This window comes from Patagioenas fasciata, chromosome 36 (assembly GCF_037038585.1).
Source record: "Patagioenas fasciata isolate bPatFas1 chromosome 36, bPatFas1.hap1, whole genome shotgun sequence".
Taxonomy (NCBI): Eukaryota; Metazoa; Chordata; class Aves; order Columbiformes; family Columbidae; genus Patagioenas; species Patagioenas fasciata.
Window position 1 is genome coordinate 1,822,670 of NC_092555.1, and position 9,521 is coordinate 1,832,190.

At 60.3% G+C, this 9,521-nt stretch overlaps 1 long non-coding RNA gene across 6 annotated transcripts in view; it reads right to left on the reverse strand.

Moving 5' to 3' along the window:
* Nucleotides 1-8,279, reverse strand: part of LOC139826191 (uncharacterized) — a 279,108-nt gene extending 270,829 nt beyond the window's left edge. For 4 of the 6 annotated variants that reach the window (XR_011736191.1, XR_011736190.1, XR_011736189.1 and 1 more), the window contains exons 1-2: nucleotides 5,790-5,925; nucleotides 4,598-4,657 (exon numbers count right to left, since the gene is read on the reverse strand). This is a non-coding gene — a long non-coding RNA (uncharacterized lncRNA). Of the gene's footprint in view, nucleotides 1-4,382; nucleotides 4,469-4,597; nucleotides 4,658-5,789; nucleotides 5,926-8,188 lie in introns of those variants that run through there. The other 2 variants (XR_011736193.1, XR_011736192.1) reach the window with 2 other exon arrangements.
* Nucleotides 8,280-9,521: the final 1,242 nt, after the last annotated feature.

Here is a 9,521-nt window from a genome sequence, read left to right on the forward strand (position 1 = left end):
GGCCCTAGGACGTCACAATCAGCCCTGGGGACAAGGGGGGGGTCCCCTGAAAGTCACAATGAGCCCTGGGAACAGAGGGGGTCCCCAGGACGTCACAATGGGCCCTAGGAACAATGGGGGTCCCTTGAAGGTCACAATGGGCCCTGGGGACAATGGTGGGTGTCCTGAATGTCAAAATGGGCCCTGGGGACAAAGTGGGGGTCCGCAGGATGTCACAATGGGCACTGGGGACAAAGGGGGAGTCCCCATGGTGTCACAATGGGCCCAAGTGACAAGGAGGGCACCCACGGTGCCACGATGGGTCCTGGGGACAAGGGGGTCCCCCAGATGTCACAATGGGCCCTGGGGACATTGGGGTTGCCCAGGATGTCACAATGGGCCCTGGGGACAATGGTGGGTCCCCTGAATGTCAAAATGGGCCCTGGGGACAAAGGGGGGTAGCAGGATGTCACAATGGGTACTGGGGACAAAGGGGGCGTCCCCATGGTGTCACAATGGGCCCTGGGCACAAAGGGGGTCCCCAGGATTTCACAATAGCACTGGCGACAAAGGGGGGTCACGGGATGTCACAATGGGCCCTGGGGACAAGGGAGGTCCCCATGGTGTCACAATAAGCCCTGGGGACAAAGTGGGGTCCTGGGATGTCACAATGGGCCCCAGTGACAAAGGGGGTCCCCATGGTGCCACAATGGGCCGTGGGGACAAAAGGGGTCCGCAGGATGTCACAATGGGCCCTGGGGACCAGGGGGGGTCCTGCGATGTCACAATGGGCCCTGGGGACAAAGGGGGTCCCCTGGATGTCACAATGGGCTCTGGGGACAAGGGTGGTACCCACGGTGTCACAATGGGCCCTGGGAACAAGGCGGGGTGCCCATAGTGTCACAATGGGTCCTGGGGACAAGTGGGGTCCCCAGGATGTCACAATGGGCCCTGAGGACAATGTGGGGTCCTGGGATGTCACAATGGGCCCCAGTGACAAAGGGGGTTCCCTGAATGTCACAATGGGTCCTGAAGACAATGGGGGGTCCTGGGACGTCACAATGGGCCCTGGGGACAAGGAGGGATCCCCAGGATGTCAAAATGGGCCCTGGGGACAAGGGGGGGTCCCCAGGATGTCACAATGGGCCCTGGGTACAAAGAGGCGTCCCCTGAATGTCGCAATGGGCCCTGGGGACAAGGGGTGTCCTGGGATGTCACAATGGGCCCTGGGGCCAAACAGGGATCCCCAGGATGTCACAATGGGCCCTGGGGACAATGGGGGGTCCTGGGACGTCACAATGGGCCCCAGTAATAAGGGGGTATCCCCAGGATGTCATAATGGGCCCTGGGGACCAGGGGGGTCCTTCGATGTCACAATGGGCCCTGGGGACAAAGGGGGTCCCCTGGATGTCACAATGGGCCCTGGGAACAAGGGGGGGACCCCTTAGTGTCACAATGGGTCCTGGGGACAATGTGGGGTCCTGGGATGTCACAATGGGCCCCAGTGACAAAGGGGCCCCCTGAATGTCACAATGGGTCCTGGGGAAAATGGGGGGTCCTGGGACGTCACAATGGGCCCTGGGGACAAGGAGGGATCCCCAGGATGTCACAATGGGCCCTGGGGACAAAGAGGCGTCCCCGGAATGTCACAATGGGCCCTGGGGACAAAGAGGAGTCCCCTGAATGTCACAATGGACCCTGGGGACAATGGGGGATCCTGGGACGTCACAATGGGCCCCAGTGAGAAGGGAGGGTCCCCAGGATGTCACAATGGGCCCTGGGGACAAGGGGGTGCCCTGAATGTCGCAATGGGCCCTGGGGACAATGGGGGGTCCTAAGACGTCACAATGGGCTCTGGGGACAAGGAGGGATCCTGGGACGTCACAATGGGCCCCAGTGACAAGGGGGGGTCCCCAGGATGTCACAATGGGCCCTGGGGACAAAGAGGGGTCCCCTGAATGTCACAATGGGCCCTGGGGACAAGGGGGTGCAGTGGATGTTACAATGGGCCCTGGGGACAATGGGGGGTGTCCAGGATGTGAGAATGAGTCCTGAGGACAAGGGGGGGTCCCCATGGTGTCACAATGGGTCCCCAGTGACAAGGAGGGGTCCCCATGGTGTCACAATAGGCCCTGGGGACAAAGTGGGGTCCAAGAATGTCACAATGGGCCCTGGGGACAAAAGGGGTTGCCATGGTGCCACAATGGGCCCTGGGGTCAAAGGGGGGTCCTGGGATGTCACAATGGGCCCTGGGGACAAAGGGGGTGTCCCCATGGTGCCACAACGGGCCCTGGGAGCAAGGGGGTGGCCAGGATGTCACAATGGGTCCTGGGGAAAATGGGGGGTGCCCAGGATGTCACAATGGACCCGGAAGACAAGCGGGGGTCTCCATGGTGTCACAATGGGCCCCAGTGACAAAGGGGGTCCCCTGAATGTCACAATAGGTCCTGGGGACAATGGGGGGTCCTGGGACGTCACAATGGGCCCTGGGGACAACGAGGGATCCCCAGGATGTCAGAATGGGCCCTGGGGACAATGGGGGTCCTGGGACGTCACAATGGGCCCTGGGAAGAAGGGGGGGTCCCCAGGATGTCACAATGGGCCCTGGGGACAATGGGGGGTCCTGGGCTGTCACAATGGACCCTGAGGACAAGGGGGGTCCCCAGGATGTCACAATGGGCCCTGGGGACAAAGGGGGTCCCCACGGTATCAGAATGGGCCCTGGGGACAAGGGGGGTCCCCTGAATGTCACAATGGGCCCTGGGGACAATGGGGGGTCCTGGGATGTCACAATGAGCCCTGCAGACAAGGGTGGTACCCACAGTGTCACAATGGGCCCTGGGCACAAGGGGGGGTCCCCATAGTGTCACAATGGACCCTGGGGACAAGGGGGTGCCGAGGATGTCACAATGGGCCCTGGGGACAATGGGGGGTCCTGGGACCGCACAATGGGCCCTGAGGACAATGGTGGGTCCCCTGAATGTCAAAATGGGCCCTGGGGACAAAGGGGGGTCCGCAGGATGTCACAATGGGCACTGGGGACAAAGGGGGGGTCCCCAGGATGTCACAATGGGCCCTGGGGACAATGTGGGGTCCTGGGATTTCACAATGGGCCCCAGTGACAAAGGGGGTCCCCTGAATGTCACAATGGGTCCTGGGGACAATGGGGGGTCCTGGGACGTCACAATGGGCCCTGGGGACAAGGGGGGGTCCCCAGGATGTCACAATGGGCCCTGGGGACAAAGAGGGGTCCCCTGAATGTCACAATGGGCCCTGGGGACAAAGAGGGGTCCCCTGAATGTCACAATGGGCCCTGGGGACAACGGGGGGTCCTGGGACGTCACAATGGGCCCCAGTGACAAGGGGCGGTCCCCAGGATGTCACAATGGGCCCTGGGGACAAAGAGGAGTCCCCTGAATGTCACAATGGGCCCTGGGGACAATGGGGGTCCCCAGGATGTCACAATGGGCCCTGGGGACAATAGGAGGTTCTGGGATGTCACAATGGGCCCTTGGGTTTAGAAGTCAGGTCTAAGAGTGCAGCGTTTGGGGTGCAGGGGCTTGGGGGGAAATTTAAGGTTGCAGAGTGTGGGGTGCACAGGACTGGGGCACAGGATTTGGGGGTGCGGGGTTTCAGGGTTCAGGATTTGGAGGTGTGGAGTTTTGGGGTGCAGGGGTTGGGAGTGCAGGGTGGTGGGGGTGAGAGATTTGGGTGCAGGATTTGGGGGTGCAGAGTCTTGGGAGGCAAGGATCCGGGTCTTCAGGATTTGGGGGTTCAGTGTTTAGGGCAGCACAATCTTGGGGTGCAGGGGTTTGCAGTGAAAGGTTTGGTAGGCAGGATTTGGGGTGCAGGATTCTGGGGTGCTGGGTTTGGGGTACAGGATTTGGTGTTGCAGGGATGGGGTTGAAGGGCTTGGGTTTCCAGGCCTTTGAGGTGCAGGATTTGGAGGTGCAGGGTTTGGGAGGGAATTCTTTGGGGTGCAGGGTTTGGGGGCAGGGTTTAGGGGTGGAGGGTATAGGACGGAAGGATTTGGGAATGCAGGGTTTGGGGTGCAGGTTTCGGGGTTCAGGAAGGTAGGGAGGGCAGGATTAGGGGGTGCAAGGTTTCAGTTGTAGGGTTTAGGGGTGCAGAGTTTGGTAGGGCCGAATTTGGGGGTGCAGGATCTGGGGTGCAGGGTTTGGGAAGACAGGATCGGGGGTGGAGGATTTGGGGGTGCAGGATTGAGGGGCAGGGTTTTGGTGCAGGGCTTGGGGTCAGGATCTGGGGTGCAGGTTTGGGAAGAGTATTTTGGGGTGCAGGATTTTGGGTGCCGTGTCTGCGGGGCAGGTTTGGGGTGATCACTGCTGATCCGCACACACTCGCTCTCTCTGTCCCCATTGTCCCCAGTGCCCCCTTACCTGTCTCACCTCCCTCTCCAGCTCCGCTCCCACCCCCCCAATCCCCCTCAGCGGGGCCAGCCCGGGGTGCAGCTCCTGCAACGGCTCCTCCTCTGCATTCATTAACAATTAACACCCTCAGCAGCGCTAATTAACACCCCCCCCACCCCCCCATATCCCCGCTGCCCCCTAATTACCCCCTAATTCGCGCTAATCACCCCTAATTCCCCCTCATTACTCACCCAGCAGCCCCTCGATGTCCGCAGCCGCCATCTTGCCCCGCCGGGAGGGCCACAAACCACCTCAAAATTGACCCAAAATAGCGCTTTTTCAACCCAAAACCCTCCCGCTGAGGCTCCCCGAGCTGTGTCCCCAAAGCCCCCGCTGTTGTCACCTCGGGAAAAGCGCGAAAAAAGCGGCCCCGGGGGTCCCCGCGCTTCGCTTCGCGCTCTGAGGGAAAGCGCGGGAAAACGAGCGGAGACGGAAAGAGCCGAGCGGAGCCGAATGGGCCCGAGCGGAGCCGAACGGCGCCCGAGCGGAGCCGAACGGCGCCCGAGCGGAGCCGAACGGCGCCCGAGCGGAGCCGAGCGGCGCCCGAGTCCCGGCCGGGGCCGAACGCACCCGAAGGGACCCGAAGTCTTCCCGAAGGGGTCCGAGTGGAGCCGAACGCACCCGAAGGGACCCGAACCCACCCGAAGGGGCCCGAGTGGAGCCGAACAAACCCGAAGGGACCCGAACCCACCCGAAGGGACCCGAACCCACCCGAAGGGACCCGAACGCACCCGAAGGGGTCCGAGTGGAGCCGAACGCACCCGAAGGGACCCGAACGCACCCGAAGGGACCCGAAGGGGCCCGAAGTCTCCCCGAAGGGACCCGAAGTCTCCCCGAAGGGACCCGAACCCACCCGAAAGTGCCCCAAAAGGCGCCAAACTCCCAAATCCCCCCCTTTTTACCCCAAAACCCGTGTTCCGCTCCCCCCCCGGCCCCTCCTCTTCCTCCCCGCCCCCCCCCCCCCCCCCCACTTTCTCCCCCTTTTTCCGCCTCACGATCGTTTCCCGCCGCGGCGGCGGCTGCGAGCGAGGCCACACCCCCTTCCTCAGGAGGCGGCCAATGGGAAGCGGCGGGGGGGTGCGTGGCCACGCCCACTGTGCGTGGCGTGCGCAGAGGCGGCTCAGAGAGGAGCCGAAGATACACGAAGGGAGCCGAAGGGACCCGAACGCACCCGAAGGGACCCGAACGCACCCGAAGGGACCCGAAAGCACCCGAAGGGACCCGAAAGCACCCGAAGGGACCCGAGTGGGGCCCGAACGCACCCGAGGGGACCCTAAGGCACCCGAAGGGACCCGAACGCACCGAAGGGACCCGAGTGGGGCCCGAACGCACCTGAACGCACCCGAAGGGACCCGAAGGGACCCGAATGGGGCCCGAACTCACCCGAAGGGACCCGAGGGGACCCGAACGCACTTAGGGGGCTCCATGAGTCACTTATGGGTCACTATGGGGCACTCCTGGGTCCCTAAGGGGGAAATTATGGGGGTCTATGGGGAGTTCAGGAGGGACCCAGGAGTACCCCAAGGGACACAGGAGTACCCCAAAGGACCCAGGAGTTCAGGAGGGACCCAGGAGTGCCCCAAAGGACCCAGGAGTTCAGGAGGGACTCAGGAGTGCCCCAAAGGACCCAGGAGTGCCCCAAAGGACCCAGGAGTGCCCAAATGTGTTGTGTTTTGTTTTTTCTCTCTTGTTTATGTCCTCTTTTACCTGAAATGGGACAATGGGGGCAATGGGGGGCAATGGGAGTCAATGGGGGGCAATGGGGTCAATGGGGGGCAATGGGAGTCAATGGGTCAATGGGGGGCAATGGGGTCAATGGGGGCAATGGGAGTCAATGGGGGGCAATGGGAGTCAATGGGGGGTCAATGAAGTCAATGACTCAATGGCTCAATGGGGTCAATGGGGATCAATGGGTCAATGGGTCAATGGGGTCAAAGGGGATCAATGGGTCAATGGGGTCAATGGGTCAATGGGGATCAATGGGGGGCAATGGGGATCAATGGGTCAATGGGGTCAATGGGGTCAATGGGAGTCAATGGGGTCAATGGGTCAATGGGGTCAATGGGGTCAATGGGGGTCAATGGGGATCAATGGGTCAATGGGGTCAATGGGGTCAATGGGGTCAATGGGGTCAATGGGGGTCAATGGGGGTCAATGGGTCAATGGGGATCAATGGGGTCAATGGGAGTCAACGGGGTCAATGGGTCCCAGGGTCACATTCCCGCTGTCCCTGTCCCCGCTGTCCCCGCTGTCCCAGGGCTCAGTGCTCACTCTTCATTGGTTCCTGGCCTTTTGCATTCATTAATATTCGGTTAATTATTCATTAAGGTTTTCTTGCCATAGTTGAGCCCAGCAGGAACCCCCGGGGTCCTAAAACCCTCCCTCTCTATGGGTCCCTATGGGTCTCTATGGGTCCCTATGGAGCTCTATGGGGCTCCTTGGATCTCTATGGGGTCCTATGGGTCTCTATAGGTCCCTATGGGGTTCCATGGGGCTCTGTGGTTTCCTATGGGCCTCTATGGGGCTCTATGGGTCCCTATGGGTCTTAATGGGTCTCTATGGGGCTCCTTGGGTGTCTGTGGGTCCCTATGGGGCTCTTTGGGGCTCTATGGGTCCCTATGGGGCTCCTTGATGCTCTATGGGTCTCTATGGAACCCCCAGGGTCCTAAACCCCTCCCTCTCTATGGGTCCCTATGGGTCTCTATGGGTCCCTATGGGTCTCTATGGGGTTCCATGGGGCTCTGTGGCTCCCTATGGGCCTCTATGGTCTCTATGGGTCCCTATGGGGTCCTATGGAGCTCTATGGGTCTCTATGGGTCCCTATGGGTCTCTACAGGCTCTACGGTCCCTATGGGTCTCTATGGGGTTCCATGGGGCTCTGTGGCTCCCTATGGGCCTCTATGGTCTGTATGGGTCCCTATGGGGTCCTATGGAGCTCTATGGGTCTCTATGGGTCCCTATGGGTCTCTACAGGCTCTACGGTCCCTATGGGTCTCTATGGGGTTCCATGGGGCTCTGTGGCTCCCTATGGGCCTCTATGGTCTCTATGGGTCCCTATGGGGTCCTATGGAGGTGGGTGGTTTTTTCCAACCAAAGTGATTAATGAGTTTTTAGGGTTTATCCCAAATGATGGGAACCCCCGGCTCCTTCCTTCCCTCCTTCCCTCCTTCCTTCCTTCCTTCCTTCCCTCCTTCCTTCCTTCCTTCCCTCCTTCCTTCCTTCCCTCCTTCCTTCCCTCCTTCCTTCCTTCCCTCCTTCCCTCCTTCCTTCCCTCCTTCCTTCCTTCCCTCCTTCCCTCCTTCCTTCCCTCCTTCCTTCCTTCCTTCCCTCCTTCCTTCCTTCCCTCCTTCCTTCCCTCCTTCCCTCCTTCCTCCCTTCCCTCCTTCCTTCCTTCCCTCCTTCCCTCCTTCCCTCCTTCCCTCCTTCCTTCCTTCCTTCCCTCCCTCCTTCCTTCCCTCCCTCCTTCCTTCCCTCCCTCCTTCCTTCCCTCCCTCCTTCCTTCCCTCCCTCCTTCCTTCCCTCCCTCCTTCCTTCCTTCCTTCCTTGCCCTCTCATAACCGCACGCGAGCCCCGATGCTGAGGGCCCTTGAGCTCCTCCTCGCCTTTGAAAACAACACGGCCGACCTCATCTTGTTGATGATGGGGATCTCCTGGAGCAGGCCAGGGATCTTCTGGAGATCCTCGCAACGTGGTGCTTTCCTTTGAGCCCACGACTTCTCTGCCTGGGGCCTCTTCCCATTGGACGCTCTTGGAGGAGCCACTGAGTTTTTGGAGCTCGCCACCTCTTTTGGATGAAGCTGGAGCAGCTGGGGATGGGCCTGGGATGCTGGGCAGGAAGAGCCAGGGCCGGTGCTGGACCCTCCCCAGCCCATTTCTCTCTGTTCGCTCCTCCAGAATCCTCGGAATCTGATGGCGAAGATGACGAAGATGACGAAGATGACGAAGATGACGAAGATGACGAAGATGACGAGCGTGTCCCCACGCGGGAAGACATCAAGAAGCTGATGGAAAGCAAGAAGAAGCAGCAGTCGCTCCAGGAGAGCTTTGGATACCCCAGACCACCCCTTGTGCTTCGGATGCCCACAGCACCCCTTGTGTTTTGGATACCCCAGACCACCCCTTGTGCTTCGGATGCCCACACCACCCCTTGTGTTTTGGATACCCCAGACCACCCCTTTGGGGAAGACCCTCCGTATGCTGAGGTGTTGCGTCTCCTTCCTCTTCATCCTCTAAAAGGTGTTTGGTGAAGAGCAGAGCTGGAAGCGGGGGTTCCCATCATTTGGGATAAACCCTAAAAACTCATTTTGGTTGGAAAAGACCCTCGAGGTCATGGAGGCCAAGCATAACCCACCCCTGGCACTGACCCGTATCCCTGAGGACGGTGTTTTGTGACACCATGGGGACCCCGCCTTGTCCCCAGAGCCCATTGTGACATCCTGGGGACCCCCTTTGTCCCCAGGGCCCATTGGACGTCCCATGACTCCCCCTTGTCCCCAGGGCCCATTGTGACATCCAGAGGACCCCGCTTTCTCCCCTGGGCGCATTGTGACTTCCTAGGACCCCCCATTGTCCCCAGGGATCATTGGGACACCGTGGGGACCCCCTTTGTCCCCAGGGCCCATTGTGATATTCGGGGGACCCCCTTGTCCCCAGGGCCCATTGTGACATCCCAGGACCCCCCATTGTCCCCAGAGCCCATTGTGACATCCTAGGGACCCCCTTTGTCCCCAGGGCCCATTTTCGCACCATGGGGACCCCCTTTGTTACTGGGTCCCATTGTGACATTCCAGGACCTTACTTTGTCCCCAGGGCCCATTGTGACACCATCGGGACCCCCATTTGTCCCCAGGGCCCATTGTGACATTCAGAGGACCCCTCTTTGTCCCCAGGGCCCATTGTGAATTCCCAGGGCCCCATGTTGTCCCCAGGGCCCATTGTGACATCCTGGGGACCCCCTTTGTCCCTGTCGAGGGTTAAGATTCCTAACCCCAACTCCTAACCCCAACTCCTAACCCAGACCATAACGCTAATCCTAATCCTAAACCTAAGCCTAATTCCTAACCCTAAACCCAATCCTAACCCAATCCCTTAACCCTAACCCAATCTCTTAACCCT